Here is a 17,581-nt window from a genome sequence, read left to right as displayed (position 1 = left end):
CTATACGCGGATGACGCTGTCCTGCTGGCCAGGACCCCCCTGGCGCTACAAAGATTGCTGGACTCGTTCGGGGACTTCATGCATATCCTGGACCTGGTGGTTAATAACGGCAAATCTCATGCTATGTCGTTAGGTCACACGAAAAATAAGGTAAAGCCTTTTTTCTGTAGGGGAGCTGAAATCTCAAGAGTGAAGGTTTTCACTTACTTGGGAGTAGTCTTTGATGACAAAGGCTCATGGTCCCCTCAGCTTTCTATAAAGGTAAACTCCACAAGAAGCTCATCTGCGGCTGTACGTGGTTTTGCAAAAAGGTTGGGAGGAAAGCCGACAGAGGCAATATTAACAATCTACAAAGCCAAAACTGTTTCCATTGTAAGGTATGGGGCGTCAATCTGGGGTTGCATTAAACACGACGCGATCCAAACGGAGGAAAACAAATTTTTGCGCTCCCTCCTTGGCCTCCCACAATCAACCGCTTCTTATTCAGTCCATTTGGAACTCGGGATAGGTTACATAGCAGATATGATTAAATTAGCCCCTCTGCTGCTATGGATCAAAATATGGCTAAACCCGAATCTTACTTTAAATCATAAAATCCTAAAGGACTGTACTCGACTTGACAACATGAATAAAATTCAATGGCTGTCAAATATCGAGAAGTTATCTGCCTACATTGGGAGACTTGAAATCTTTTTTAACACTGAAATTCTTTGTAAGGCAGATCTTGAGTGGGTAAAATCTAATTTTATGAAGCTAAGGGAGGCCGAGCGGGAAGAAGACGAACTTCGTAAATCCTCTGTCAGGGGACATGTCCTGGTATCCCAGCTTTCAGGGTTGTCTTTATATCTTACAGTGGTAACCAACCCTTTTCACAAATGGCTGTTGACTAAATTCCGGTTCAACCAAGTACACATAGTTCTTTGGGATGTGGCTGGCTGGAATAGGCTAGAAGATGTTGCCCCTTGCAAGTGCGATGATATTTCTCCACAAGACACCACGCACTTTATGCTCTTTTGCACTTTTTTTCAAATATGCCAGGAAGAAGTTTATTATTCCTTTGTTAAAAAGTAGGAACTTTACACAGTACAAGCCAGCTCTATTGTTCCTAAGCATGCTTGAATGTCCATTAATTATGTTCTGTGTTGCTAGCTTCTTGGTGGCAGCTGTCAGAGAAAGGAGGGTCAGACTAAAACTAATACAAGATGTGGATCCTATCTGACATACGGAATTCGAACCTGTACTAAGAATTCACGTTGATTATGTCTTTTATGAAATTTTAATAGGAATTGTTTTTAATTGTAGATTTGTGAATTGCAAGATTTTATATATTTAATTGTGTAGTATACTTTTATGATTTTAATTAATCGAATAACGTGGTTTTGACTTGACTTGACTTGACTTGACTAGTGCTTGAGTGAATAGATGAGTGCATGGATAGTGCCTGAGTGAATGGTTGAGTGCAAAAGTACTGTCTGAGTGATTGCATGAGTGCATGGGCACTGCCTGGATGATTGCATAAGTGCAGGGTTACTGCTTGGGTGGTTGGATGAGTGCATGGGTAGTGCCTGACTTACCTCATGAGTGCAAGAGTAATGCCTAGGTGCTTATAACACTGCATGGGTAGTACCTGACTAGAAGGAGGACAGTAAGAGTAATAGCTGGGTCATTGGATGAGTGCATGGGTCTTGCCTGAGAGAATGCATGAGTGCATAGGTAGTGCCTAAGTGATTGCATGTGTGCAAGAGTAGTGCCTGAGTGATTGTATGAGTGCCCGGGTGATTGTATGAGTGAAGGGGTATTACCTGGGTGATTGGATGAGTGCATGGGTAGTGCCTGTGTCAAAGAAAGAATACAAGGGTAATGCCCGGGTTATCCTATTAGTGCAAAACATGTGCTTCAGAGAATGGGTGAGTGGATGGGTAGTTTCTACATGAAAGCATGACTGGCTGCCTGATAACATTAGCAACATAATTATAGTTTTCAAAAAGTGTAAAAGATCAACATTATTTATATTAGAAACAAATAACATATAATTAAACTTTAAAACAAATTCACTTAATCATGTATATTATAGTACATATTCTTACCTTTCAAGTAATTTAGATACATTACTCACTATAAGTATTTTAAAGTAGTATTGTCCTAAACAGTATTAAACGTTTTTTTTAAACTTGAACAGTAGCTACTATAAAGTAGAAGAAGAAAAATGGTTATTTAATAAAAATATATTACAAAACTTATAATATTATATTTTTAAGAACACACCATAAATTTAGAATTACATAACATTTTCAGTTTCCCTTTTTTGCTATTCTTAGATTCCACTTCAGTTCACCTTACACAGTGATTTTATTGTAGTATCATCATTGAACACCGGGGAAAAAACAATCAAATTGATTCTAGAAAGACAACAAGCCAGTAAACAGCATCATTTTCAATATCTGTAGCGGTGTGTTTTTCTATCTACACTTTGTTAATTACTTCCTTCATCTACATGAACTCTATTATTTTTCTCAAATATATTTGCCAAAATGTAGAATCTCATTTACATCTGGTACACTATAGAGAACAAATATATAAACTATTTGTTTTTAAACACAATTTCCAAATTCAATATCAATTAATGGAAATAATATTCCAAACACTAATTACAAATACTAATAGTTTGCACTCCTGTCTACTTTCTGTTCATATCGTCCCAATAGGCCGAATGATGTACTCAAAACTTTGGCTTCAAAAATAACAAATATGAATTTTGTAATTCATAAGGCAATCTACGTTTGAATTCGAGGTGGCCATCAGTGCAATGTGTCCATCCTTTATCACACTTTAAATACATAGTATAGTATCCAGATGTTGTAGTAGGATCACCATGGAAAATTATAGCCACTGCTGTAAAAGTTCTTCCTGAAATATATATTTGACTTCCTTTAAAATGAGTAATTTGTTTGCAATTTTCTTCCATTTTCTCTACAACGTTGTAGCATTAAAATGAGATATTTTCCAAATCTATCTATATGATATGTAGACAACATCTCAATCAATCAATAAATCAATCAATCAATCAATCAATCAATCAATCAAGGGGATTATAAGTGCACTACTCACCCGTGAGGGTCACAAGGCGCTGGGTTGGGGGATGTTTAGCAGATTCTGTCAGTTGAAGAGCCAGGTCTTCAGAGCCTTCCTGAAGGTGTTAAGTGAAGGGGAGCTTCAGAAGTCGGTCGAGAGTTCATTCCAGGTCTTGGCCGTGATGTAAGAGAAGGATTTTTCCCCTGCTCTGACTCTGTGGATGCTTGGGGTTTTGGCGAGGATGAGGGTGGCAGAACGGATGTTTCTTTTGGGTACGTGGAGGGTGATTCTGCCATTGAGGTAGTGGGGTCCGGTGTTGTGTAGGCATTGTTAGGCGTGGGTGAGTATCTTGAAGGTTACTTTTTTCTCAAAGGGGAGCCAGTGGTGCTTGCGTAGGTGTCGGCTGATGTGTTAGTGTCGAGGGATACTGAGGACGAGTCTGGCGGCGGTGTTCTATATCATCTGGAGCTTGCGGAGTAGGCACTGGTTTATGCTGGTGTAGAGGGCGTTTCCATAATCCAGCCTGCCGGTAATGAATGCGTGGGTGACTGTCTTCCTTGCCTTCGGGGGGATCCATTTGAAACTCTTATGGAGGATGCAAAGGGTGTTGTAGCAGCTGGAGGCTACGGCGTTGATCTGTCGGTTCATGGAGAGTGTTAGAATCCGGGGTCTCTGGTTGGTGCAGGTATGCACTTGCGACAAGCAGGGACCCTTTCCTCTACGTCAGGGCGTAGGATTACCTCTTTAAAAATAACCCCTGCTCACCCTCTAGGTAATGTGGCGTGAGCAGTCAGGCTAGATTCCAGAGGGCATTAGGTTAAGCGTTCAAGATATCTGTACTGCCCACTCCCCACTGGCGTGGTACCCCCAGAAGCAACATGGGTCAGGGCACTGATTACAGTTGTCCCACCCTCCAGGTCAGACAACACCTGAACCTGGCTTCCCAACCCTGGGACCAACCCATGCGGTTGAACGCTTGCCTGGCGCACCAGGACTTCCCGGGGAGCATGCATGCCCCCCCTGAGGGTGACACATAACTCCTGTGTCGTGTGACAGTCTGCCTGGCGCAGATCTCCCGACCCCTGTCCATCTGACAGTGCACGAAGATCCCCCAGGACAGAAGTGGTGTCACCATGGTCATTCACTGGTGACGCAGCCCTTCTGGCTGGCCCCTGACACACTGGTTTTTCCACTGGGGACTCTTTCACCCTCTCACCCCTCAATCTGGACTTCTGCACCCTCCCAACTGGAGCGGTACTGCCAGACACCAGAACTGATGGAGGCCTGCTTACAGACACTCCCCGTTCACCAGACACTAGGGGGTCCCACACAACGGGCAGCCCCTCAGGACAGACTAGGCTCCCCACCTGGTGTTCCCTTAAAGAACCATCCAGGCTCTGAGACTGAGGTTGGGCACTACCGGGACATAACCCATTCTCACTCCTTCCCCTTAAGGACAGGACGTGAGGCCCTACACCCCTCTCACTACCACAGGACCTAGCTGGGCTACTCTGAGCCACTTCCACCACACTGGGTTTGGAGATAGCTGGACCACTCATCGTGGGATCACTCCCCAATGCCTTTCCAGACCCTCTGGACTCCACCAAAAGGTCTGCCTCCAATGTGAGCTCTCTGCGGTCAGAGAACTCACTCTCCCACAGGTGTTGGCATAGCTCTGGAAAACAGGGACTTACAATATGCTCTCCCACAATTGGATCACACAGCCCCCTAGCAGGGTTAACCAAATTATCCTTCACCTTAACATCCAGTGCCTCACACACGTACTCCACACCACTCTCCTGAGACTGGCAAGACAGTAGCTGACTGTCTCTGTCACACAACCCACACTCTTCTGGGCGGTCTTCACACTCACCTACCAGGACTTCAATTTTGGGGGAACCCCTCTCCCTGCACCTCTCATCTAGAGTCAGTAGAGTGTCCCTCCCGCCACTAGGACCATGAACCCCTGTGCCAGTTACCCTATTCCCTTCAGGGATACTGCGCACTACTGGAGCTACCTCATGCCCTTGAACCTCCTGGTGTATGTTAACCACCTCCTTCAAGTCAGGCGCCACATCTCTGGGTGTGCGTACTACTCTCTCAGCACTAGAAAATTCACTATCGCTGCCACCATCTGAGCTGGATTCCTCCTCCCACTCAGCAAAGCTCAATCTCTGAGCTACGCACCTTTCTTGTTGCTGGGCTGAGACACTCCTGGCCTCAAGCCTCTCGAGCTCCATATCATATTTCTTCATTATGAAGTCATGCTCCATCTGAATCTTTCTTTCTTCAAGAGCCATTTTCTTTTCTTCAAGAGCCAGCTTCTTTCTTTCTAGCTCCAATTGGCTTTTTAATTCCAGCTTTGCCAATGTTATCTCATGATCCCTGGTGGCCTGTCTGTCTGCCAGCTCCTCCGGCGACAGGCCTCTGCCAAAACTGTGAACGCTCTCCGCTGGTTTCAATGGTGCACCCCTTGATTTAATCCAGGCTTTCAGCGCCTTGTGGAGATCTGATCTGTTCTTGCATCCTGCACGTGGAACCTTGAGCTTCCTGCAGAAGTACTTGAGTTCAGGTCTCTTGTAGCTATCCAGGTTTGACTCATCCCATTCAACCTCTCCAGCCTCAGAGGCTTCAGACGCGGTTTTCCCTCTGCTGTTTGGGCCAGGCATTACTCCAAACACAAGGAATCTTCTTTCTTGGCAAGCAAAAAAAATAATAAAAAGTTCTGTGGCTCAAGCTACTGGACTGTCCTCACTGTGCAATGGCTAGTAATCACTGCGCAGACACCAAGAACGCAAATCCGTAAATCCTCACCGCTGCCACCAATGTGAGAATCCGGGGTCTCTGGTTGGCACAGGTATGCACTTGCGACAAGCAGGTTCCCTTTCCTCTACGTCGGGGCGTAGGATTACCTCTTTAAAAATAACTCCTGCTCACCCTCTAGGTAACGTTGCGCGAGCAGTCAGGCTAGATTCCAGAGGGCATTAGGTTAAGCGTTCAAGATATCTCACACAATAATCACCTCCCCACCACACAAAGACACAAGGCTGTATTTATATCAAAATAAAGTTCTTTATATAAAATATTTCTTTAGACAGGTTGTCAAAATACAGTTCTCTTGCTTCAATAATGTTCCAGTTACTTTCAGGCAATCCACAGTTCTTAAAATGGCAAAATTATACTTAAAATAGGCTTCTTAGGGGTTCTGTGCGCTTCGTAGCACCTTTGTTACGCTTTGTACAAGGTTTTAGAGGTGTCTTGCCGTTTCTCACGCTTCTCGCGTGAGCATGCGTACTCGGGACGTGAACCGTACGGGCCGTACCTTCATTGGTACGCGTCGTACACGTCCGGTACGCCTCTTGCCAAAGCTCACGCTTCCCGCGTGAGCGACGTCAATGGATCTCAAGCTGGACGAGCCGTACTCTCGGTGGGACGGTGCGAACAGCTGATTTCAAGCCGTACAAAGGTGCACAAATCACGCGTTCGTCGCGTATCGGGTCTACAGCGCTAGTACGGCCCGACCAAGCAACGGGCGGGTCGTACTCCAGCGTGCTCACACACAGTACCTTATTCCTCGCACAGGGGTTGATCACAGCAGCTTCAGGGGTCTTTGCAGGAGCGTCCCACGTCGCGTTGTCGTCCCTTCTTGGCAGTGGGCGGCGGTGCTTTGTGGGGTGCTCCAGGACAGTCTCTGCCACACGATCACGGGCAGGAGCAGGAGGGGCAGCTCGGGGCAATCTCTTCAGCGAGTCGCGCTGTCAGCTTCACGGAGGGGACCCACAGTGCGTCACCGGTCTTCACAGGAGCTTCCACGGCCAGGGGGGTCGCAGAGGCTCAGCGCTTGGAGCCGGATGAGTTTCTTTCTTCGCGGTGCGAGCTACGGCTCGGGGGGCAGGTGCTTGTGGTGCTTGGACCAGATGGACAGGTCTTTGCGGTGCTCGCAGTAGCCCCGGTGGCAGATGTCGCGGTGCTCAGAGAAGGGGCACAAGGTCCTCAGGGGTCAGCGTCACAGGATCGCTCCCAGCAGCTTCTCCTCTTCTGGGGGAAAGGTAGCGCCCACTGTTCCTGGGGCGCAGTTCAGGGGGCAAGTTCACAAGCAAGCCCTTGGAGATTGTTTGAAAGCACAAGTTGATGCAAAGTCTTTTCCTTTAGTCTTTTCCTCTCCTTCCAGCAGACAGGCACCCACTGCAGGCCAGTCTCTCAGGCGGAGAGACAGTATTCCTCCTTCAGCTTCTCCAGGTCCTTCTCCTTCAGGCAGAGGTTCGTCTTGGCGCAAACAGGATTTGATTTCTTAGGAGCAGGGCTCCTTCTTTTATAGCACAATTATTTTATTCTTTGTCGCCAGGGGGCCTGGGCCTGGCTCAGTCCAGTTTTGGAGCACTTTGTTGTGGTGACTCTGCTCTTTCCTTTCAGCAGCAGGGCAGAGACATCAGCCGCTCCACAGGGGGCGGAGCCGGCATTGTGGAGGCAGAGCACAGGTCTATTCAGAGTCAAAGGTGTACTCCTCCCACCCATCCTGGTGTAATCTCTCTACCCACCACCTGGCAGCCAGCCTGTCTCCTGGAATTCCCCAGCCCTGCTCCTTTACTGTTACTAGGCAGAACACACACACACAGCAGAGGCGGACTGAAATGGCCAGGTCAGTAAATACTAACTTTCTAAAAGTAGAATTTACAAACACAGGATATTAAAATAAACTTTACTAAAAGAAGTATTTTATTATTCTGAGTTCAGGCATACTAAACTTGACTTTCTACCATGCTCTCTGAGTCCACTGGAATTACAGCGTGTAGTAATTCCAGTAGCCCATTCTGGCCTATGGATACCAGGTAGCCTTCAATAGTGAAAAATGAAAATGGCTGTAATTCACTATTAGGACATGCCACACACATCAGGGCATGTCCTACCTTATACCTACAATGCACCCTGCCCTTGGGCCTACCAGAGGGGTGACTAATATGTAGTTAAGTGAAGGTTTGGGGACTGGCAAGTAGGTGCACTTGCGCAATCAGCGCAACAGCACCAGACCGCGCGCAGGCTCTGCAGTGGCAGATCCTAGACACATTTTACTAGGCCGCTTCTGTGGGTGGCACAACCAGTGCTGCAAGCCCACCAGCAGCATTTGTATTTACAAGCCCTGGCACTCCTGGTGCACTTTACTAGGGGCTGATAGTAAACCAAATAGCCAAACATGGAAACCAATCAATGTATACATTTTACCATAGGAAGAGCATATGCACCTTAGCACTGGTCAGCAGTGGTAAGGTGCCCAGAGTCATAAAACAGCCAACAACAGGTCAGGAAAAATACAGGAGGAAGGCAAAAAGTTTAGAGATGACCCTGTAAAAAGGGCCAGGTCCAACAGAGAGTGAGGAGTCGAGTATGATGCCGAGGTTTTTTGCATGGTCCGTGGGTGTCAGGGGGTGCCGAGGGCAGTGGGCCACAAGGTGCTGTTCCATTCCGATGGGGTGGTTCTGAGGATGAGGACATCTGTCTTTTCCAAGTTGAGTTTCAGGCAGCTTTTTCTCATCCAGGCTGTAACGTCCTGCATTCCTTCATGGAAGTTGAGTCTAGTGGTAGTGGGGTCCTTGGTGAGGGAGAGGATGAGCTGTGTGTCGTCAGTGTAGGAGACTGCTGAGGCCGTGTTGTCGAACGATGGCGGCGAGCGCGGCCATGTAGATTTTGAAGAGGGTTGGGCTTAGTGATGGTCCCTGTGGGACTCTGTAGTTGATTTCCTTGGGTTCGGAGAGTAAAGGTGGCAGCCTGATCCTTTGGCTTCTGCCAGTGAGGATCGAGCGGATCCAGTCAAGGGGGGTGTCTTGTATGCCAGAGTTATGTAGTCTGGCCGTGAGGGTGCGGTGGGAGACGGTGTCAAACGGCTGCTGACAGGTCGAGTACAATAAAGGCTGCGGTGTGGCCTTCGTCAAGGAGGGTGCAAATGTCATTGTGGAGGCAAGTAGGGCGGTCTTGGTGCTGTGGTTGTTGCGGAATCTGGATTGAGAAGGGTCGAGGATGGCGTTGTCTTCGATGATCCTTGTCAGTTCTGCTTTGACTGTCTTCTCGGTGACTTTAGCCGCAAAAGGGAGGAGCGAGATGGGTCGGTAGTTCTTGAGGTCCGTCGGGTCTGCTGAGGACTTCTAGAGCAGGGGTCTGACTTCTGCGCTTTTCCAGTCGTTGGGAAAGTTGCCGGTCTCGAAGGTGGTGTTGATGGTTGGTTGTAGTACCGATGCGATGGCGGTGGCCACTCTGTGGTAGATGTGAGGTTGCAGGGGTCTAAGGGGGACCCAGAATGAATGCCTTTCATGGTTGCGGCTGTCTCTTTGTCGTGATCTGTGTCCAGGTGCAGATGCTGGGCCAGTTGGTATGGCCGGAGAGCGGTCTGAATGCGGGGGCCGGCGTGTAGTCGTTGAAGTTGTTGTAGAGGTTCTTTATCCTCTCTGATCTACAATCGAACATCTTATGTTTTGATTGGCTGTTTTTATCAATTTGTTAAAAGGTACTGGTTTGCGATCTGGCATTGTCAAGTATATGAATCATTTTGTTTGTATTTCAGTGGTAGAAGTACATGAACACTCTTCACATTTATGATCCCATCTGTAACTTAATCCGAAAAGTTTTCAATCTGTGTTCCTTCATGTTCTGATACTCCAAGCATAAGCATTAGAAATTCTTGTGCATCTTGTTGTTTAATTAGAGTAAATGTCAAAGTACCAGTACATATATCTAAAAGATACCGAATGCCAAAAGCAGTGTGGATTTTATTTCTGTCAGTTACCAATTGTTAAAACACATGATGTAGTGCAAAACAGAATCTTTTTTGTGATTTCCCATGATTTCATGATGAACATCTTGTAGATAAAACACAACATTCAGAATTACATAGGCATACCAGTTAATACCTGACCTATTTTCCAACTAGTATCTTTCAATGTCATCAACAGTTTCCATTTTCATTACTCCTTCAAATTTCTCTTCATTTAATTTCTTTTTTTGAACCTCAATTCCTTCTTTAACATATTTCCATTTTGGACACACTACATGTTTGTCATATATGGGATATTCACCTAAATCAGGAGCATAAAGTCTTCTTAAATGATTGTACTCTCTTATACAATTTGCATCAGCACTAACCTTTTTCTCCTCAAAATCTATCAAATGCAAACTAGACAATGTTCTTACTCGAGACAATGCAACATATGTCTTTAAACACTGTACTTCCAATATTTACAAAATCAGTGTCTATACTTAAAACTTGTGATTTATGAGTAGTTACTGCATATTCTAAAGACAGAGGAAACTGCTTCTGTGAACATACAAATCTTTTACCACACAACGCCCAATCTGTCTTACCCCTTTAATCTGATCAAATTGTTTAATCAAAGACTCAATTCCATCTTTGTTCTGAAATTGGACCAAATCAACAACTTTTCCCATTGCTCCATTTACTAAACGTTCTTCTACATTCAAATTACACCATAGAATCAACCAACAATTTAAACATACATTTAAAGTCTTTTCTAAGCCTGCCATTTTTTAAACAGACTTTTCCAAAGAATCCAATTTAGCCTGTACTTTCGCTGTAAGAAGAACAGTCACCCTTGTGTGTTTAATTTTATCAATAGCTTCAATTTCCACTATTTGTTATTTTTTTCCAGTTTGAGAAGTTGCTGATTAAATATAGAACCCTCTTGCAGTGTAGGCATAAGGCAAAAAATAGACTGCTTTTCTCCAAGCATGTTGTATATTACTTCAGCTGCTGTGTTTCCAGTTGTAGATAAGTTCCTTAGTTTACCATGTTTCATCAAGACACCAATCATTACATTTTTTAATATTTCCATAATCTTTATCACTGGCTTGTCCCATATTCTTTATAAGTTCTTTATGTTCAAAATTTACCCACATGTTCACATTTTCAATAGTTCCCAAAGAGTTTCCAGTGTCTTCATGGAGAAGTGTTTTAAAAACTGGTTGTCCTTTTACAGGAGTTAGTTGTAGTAGATCTCCAAATACAATTAGATATTTTTCTCCAAACAGAACATTCTATTCTGTTTTTATAATCTGTTGTATTCTCAAGTGTACAAATGCAAGCATTAAGTTTGAAACCATGCTCACCTCATCAATGATTAAAAGTTTCATTTTCTTCAGTACTCTTGACACTTCATAACAAGCTTCTCCATACAGCTACTGAAATTCCAATTTCTTATCAAGTTCAACTGGTCACATGATGTATCCATGTAAAGTAATCCTTTTAATATTGTGTGCTGCTAATCCAGTTGGAGCTGTTACAACACAAGATAAATGTGAATCTGTAGTTTTCTGTAGATAACTGTTCAAAACTTTAATTAAAAAACCTTTGCCTGTTCCAGCTTGACCACTAAAGTATATGAAAACAGGTTTAAATGATGAACATTGGCATTCTCTTTTTTACATGCAGCAAACCATGTTGTATCTGTTGTGTCACTTGCACATATATTTCTTTTTGTTCAATACTTAGTTGTTCTTCTAAGTTTTCCAATTTAATATGATCCTATTGTGCTTGTTGCATTGCAGTTTCTACCTCATTCATGGCTACTGCTGCTCCATGTTCGATAATTGGTTGTCCCAGTGGATCTTGACTCAGTGTACCAGAACTTTGACTAGCTTGAGAAATGTCTTTAGCTATTTCAGCTGCAATTGCATTTTCTTGTTCAATGTCATCATTTAACATTTGTAGATAAGTAGGGAAAATTGTGCATTGAATGCTATCTTTACATGCATGAAAAGACTCTTCATAGCACTCGAAATCTCTAAGTAATTCTGTTTCATTATGCCATGGCTTGAACAGTTGCAGAAGTGCTAAATAGAAAAATGTTCTCGAATCTGGAGTTTCGCAAGTGGGTTTTCTGTGGTTATTAAGATTTCTTTGGCATGCTTTACTAAACATCCCTCACATCCAATTCCTGCATATTTTCCTTGTTATATATTTTGTGTAACATTTTTTTAAAGCTGTAATGTTGAAGTATTTCATACAGACATAGCTTTTCCAGATATGGACTCCTTTTGTCATGGTATGTATCCAACATATCATTTTTAACAATTTCTATACTTTCTGGTCCATTCAGTGCTAAGTCTTGAATTTCTTGTTTTCAATACTCTATTTCATGTGGAGGCAAGACCTAAACTTACCCAAATGATTCCTCTTGACTTTAAGGGGCCGATTCCGATCCGGGTCGGAAAGCACTCCGACCAAGTCGGATGAGGAGTGTTTTCTGACCAGGCCGGACCCCTACAGTCTGACTGAGTGAGTACGATGCGCACGTATGTTGTCGGACTCGCTTCGGTCGGACTCCCATAGAAGTCAATGGAAGCCGGTCGTACGACGCGTACATGGGCTCCCATTGACTGAATGGGTACATCTCGAACAAGTGTGCCCCCTACAGTGGGTACGCGTCGGTGCCATCCACGCTGTACATGCCTGTGTGGGGGAGACCCAGTGTGTGAGTCGTACAGCTGTGGGTGTCGGGGGGTCCGACGCGGACCCCCGAAGTCCGACTCCGGGAGCTTTTGCGAGCTGAACGCTCCGGCTCGCACAGGCTGTCCGACGCGTGCATCGTACTGGCTCGGTCATGAATCGCATCCATTACACGCCACGGTTAGCTTACGAACGAGACGTATGGAGTGGTTCGGACCCAGAAACGACTCGGTCGGTGAATTTCATGTAGCTCGCATCGTACTGACTTGCTCGTACAGCTGTACAAGTCGGGCGGAAAACACGCATACGGCTCGTAGTTTTTCCGGCTGGATCGCTTTTGGTGCCCTTCCGACCCCGATCGGAATCGGCCCCTAAATATAAACTGGAAGGTCACAAGCGATCTGAACATTCATAGGATATAATCTTTTAATGGGAAAGCATTTTCAAGCTAAAGCTGTACAATATCTTGCTAAGACTCTTCTCTTGTGAAATTTCTTCCCACATTTATTTAATCTCTGTTTTTTCTGATTTGGGTATATATAATGTAACATAGCATGCAACGGCAATTGATTTATCGAATATCCATGTTTGCCTTCCACATTTTCAAAATAACTGGATTGTAGTCATTAATATACTTTGACGGTTCTGTTCTTTTTTAAGTTGTATGTATTTTTGGGAGATTTCCGAGTTATTGTATGCCTTACTGCTGAAATAAACTATTTACCCTTCCCTTAGAAATTATTAGACGTGGGAATCCAAAACGACACTTTTTTATAAAATGTCCCTTTAGACTTGTATTTTTGTCGACAGTACTTTCCACAGCGGTGACTTTGAAAACGTAAAACTTGTTGTCTTAAGCTGTTTTCCCCTCCTTCTCTTGGAATGTCACAGGTAACATACTGTTCGATGAAAGACAATACAGTTTTAGCAGTATCAGGTCCAAATTTTAGATCATTCTTTATTCATAATAGCATGTGTATAGGAGGAACACCTCTGGATTGGTACTCTTTTCTCCCCAAAAAATCAGTAACTTCTCCAAGAGGACAATTATTTTTATTGCAGATAAATGACATCATGGTTTGAAACCTATGGTTAAAGTACCTGCACACATTTTCAGGATTCAAGGAACAGAGTTCACCAGGTTTCTTCATTTAAATATTTTTTATATTTCGATTTGCTTCTCGCAGAAATTCAAGTAAATCTTCCCACACATATTAAGCACAGCTAAGTGTTACGACCCATGTTGGTGTACCTAAGTTTCTTAACATACATTTAAATTCAGCAATATTTATTGGTACCACATTGACACGCCAACAAATTAATTAACTGTGATTTTCATCTCTTAGTTGAACTTTGTCCATGAATTATTTTGCAGAAACATATGAAAGATGAACTCCTGTTTTTGATATGTGGTTTACTGCATATGAAAGAGCAGACAAGTCGCTTTCAAACAGGAGATGAAATATATATGGAATGCACTGTCGAAATCTTGGATCTTCAGAGTACAACCTTGTCGAGCAGTATTCGGAAGCTGGAATCCGTTAAGGTCACTCATCAAATCATCCACATTCTCCAGTGGGGAACAGCTGTGGAAAACAACAAGCTTCTAAGCTTTTTTCCTATAAATTCATTGGAGCTCCCTTTGCTCTTTTCATTTGAAAAAATTCAATGCTGTTTCCTATTATTTCTTTTGAATGTAGAGGAGGTATTGTGTAATGTTCATCAATCACTTCACTCCTGGACTTGTCCACCTTTTCTATTTGGCCACTTGAAATTTCTGATTCATCTTCTAAACATATTACCTGTTTATCAGCATATACAGTTTCATAATAAATATTGTTCTCTTCCAGATATAATCTCGCCTTTTGAAGTTTATTAACATCAAAAACCTCTTGCCATATTTTTCGACTCTTTGGGGTCTATTAGTATGTCGGGCGGATCGCCACCACCCGCAAAGCGGTGGCAATCCGCCCGACATAATCCCCCGCTTGCCTCCCATTTCCCCCTGCAATATTAGTATGGCGGGGGTACTGCGGCGGATGGGAAGACCGTCTGCCGCTTTTCCACCCGGTCGGCGAGTCGACTGGGTGGAAAAGGGCTGTATATGGCAGCGGTGTCTGCTAGACACCGCCATCCATATTACAATGAGAGCGGGAAGCAGCCTTTCTGTGGTGGCGTTGCTGCCACGGAAAGGCATGCGGTCTTCTCCATTGGGGGCCTGTTGCGGGCCCCCAGGGTTTTTAGGCGGGTGGGTGGTACACATCGGGGGACATAGGTACCCCCTGCATTTGCATGCACAGTGTGGCAGGCACCGCACAGTGCCTGCCACTTTGTGCATGCAAATGCGCAACATGCGTATATTGGATTGTGGGGATGCTGCTTCCAGCACCACCCGCCACAATGCAATGTATGTGGGATGCCACCGCCACCGTGGCTGTGGTATCCTAATATCCAGTGCGGGACTGCCACACCACTGGTGGCCAGTCCCAGCACCGCCAGGGTGGTGGGCGGACAAAAGTCTGCCCGCCCTCCTAATAGGCCCATTTGTTGGGACGCCATTTAATAGAATAACTACTGGCTCATTTTCCTATCTGTCTCTACCAACAGTTTCAATTTTTTTCTTCAAATCTAAAGGTAAGTACACTACTCTTACTTTCGGACCTCTTTGTAAATCTGGTGGTGGCAGCTTACCTGTTTGTTAGGCTCCATCCAAATTATGGCATGAAATGGGTGTACAGATTGAATACAAATTGGCTCATATGCATTCAAATGTGCCAGTTCCTCTGCAATAGCTCCTACCTCTTAGTTGTTATGTGCTGCTCTAGCTGGCATTTTGTTCTCTTCTAATTTGTAGTACAATATTTATAAATACGTTGATCAGTACCCAACTGAAATAGACCTTCAACCAACAAATAAGCAACAAATTGTTGCCACTTATCATTGTTTTCCTTTTCACTTATCAAAAATATAATTTAACATTCCTAGCTTGACTTCTAAAATGAGTACGTCGACAACAAATACAAACATAGGGGGTCATTAGCATGGCGGTGGGAATCCCGATCAGTCCCTGGCGGAAAGTCCGTCCGCAACAGTTCTGCAAGGCGGTCCTTTGCTGCCCACCTTGCGGAACCGAAACACAGGCCAGCATTGCGGCGGTGCCTTGCAGGCACCGCCGTAAATATTAGGATATCCCTTTCCGCCTGTCTTTTCGCGGCGGTCATCCCACTGCGAAAACACAGGCAGAGGCTGGATTTGGGTGCCCGTTGCAGGCACCATGGTACCCCCCTGCATTTCCCTGCACTGCATGGCAGGCAGCACGTGGTGCCTGCCACATAGTGCAGGGAAATGCACACTATGGCATTTTAGCATTGCGTAGGTGCTGAAGCCAGCAGCACCGTCCACAATGTAAAAGCCCTAGATGCTCCCGCCAGTATGGTGGGTGCATTCTAATTGCAGTGGTGGGACCGCCGCACATCTGGCGTGCGGTTTCAGCACCGCAATGATGGCGGGCAGACTGATGTCCGCCCGCCATTGTTATGAGCCCCATAATTTGGTTTTTCGGAGGACACTCACTTGAACTTTTTGTAATTTCTTTTACAAACTCATCAATACTAATCTCTTTCCAGTGTTCTTCAATATCTACACTTATCAAGCTCTCACTTTCTCCACACTCCTGTTGTGATCCAAATAAATTAAACTGTATATCATCCAGATTTTTTGTACATCTGATTAAGAACCATGTAAAAGAGCTGCGTTCATTTCCCTTAAACAGAATGCAGGAGTTTTTACATGGTACACTTTCCTTACTAATTTCTGCATTCCTGAGTGGTGTACTGCTAACATTCTTAAGTGATGAAAAGTACTTTTACACACGTTTCTTGAAAGACAAGCCAGAGAATGTCTGTGCTACTTAGTATATTTTCTTATTTTAAATGGATCTAGTCCTTGGAACATCCTAATCTTCTGTTTAAGACTTTCTTTGCATACTCTCATAAAAAAGTTCACAATATGTCAATAGATTCCTGTTGAATACTGCAAATAATGCTGCAATCCATTTATATATAGGAGCTTGTGTATGCTTTCCTTGCATTTCTTCAGCTATTACTTCTTCGCACTACTAACAACCATTTCTTCTTTTGGAATGGGACAACCATCTTTCATCTCATAGCATTGACAACTAGTTTCAACTGAATACACTAATGTGGTTTATTGAATGTAGCTTTTTTCATTAAAGAAAGTTTCAGTAGTAGAAGTGTGCTTCCATTCACCAGTGAAAGTTTTACAAAAGTTACTTCTATCAACAAGTCTTTTTCTTTTGCCTTTCATAAATTTCCTTGTTGTATTTAATGTTCTCATTCTCTTCAATATTAAAATTAATATTTTTTTTTCAAGTCAAAAGCAGTATCTACTACACTTTCAATGTGTTGCTTCTTCTTATGTGCTGCTGATCTTCTTTCATACTTTTTACAATCTTTTACTAAATGTCTATTTCGAAAGATACGTACATGTATCTATTTAAATTGTTTTTCTCTTCTTCTAACGTGTTGTTTTTCCAAACACAATTTTTTTTTACCATTAGAAATTTCATTCTCTTTCTGCTTTATTGAAAAACTCTTCTTTTTCCTTTCATTGTTATTGTCTTTCCTTAATTTCCCTGCAACTGTTTTAAGAAAGTGCTAAGTGCTCTTACCAGAACAAACTTTATCCTTGGTAATATTTTCATCTTTTTCTAACGCAGTCTTTTTATTTTTCTTTAAGCTGATATTTTTTTTTGTTTTCTCCTTTTTTCGTGTTTTCTTGCCATCTTAAATTTGTCATCCAACCAAAATAATTTTCTAAAAAACAAAGAACAGCTTCAATAGTTGCATCAATTTACTATTTTCAATTAATTACACATAAATAGTGCTATTAACCAGTAGGCGATTAATTACAATTACATTGCTGTTCTCTTTATTACAAATCAAAAAACATTAGTGTAGAAACAAGCAAGAGACCTGCAGAAAGAGGAAAAAACGTACTGAAAGAGAAACAAAGGGACAGAAAGAAAAAAACTAGAAA

Source organism: Triturus cristatus, chromosome 4_2, assembly GCF_964204655.1.
Source record: "Triturus cristatus chromosome 4_2, aTriCri1.1, whole genome shotgun sequence".
Lineage (NCBI taxonomy): Eukaryota > Metazoa > Chordata > Amphibia > Caudata > Salamandridae > Triturus > Triturus cristatus.
This window is presented reverse-complemented; position numbering follows the sequence as displayed.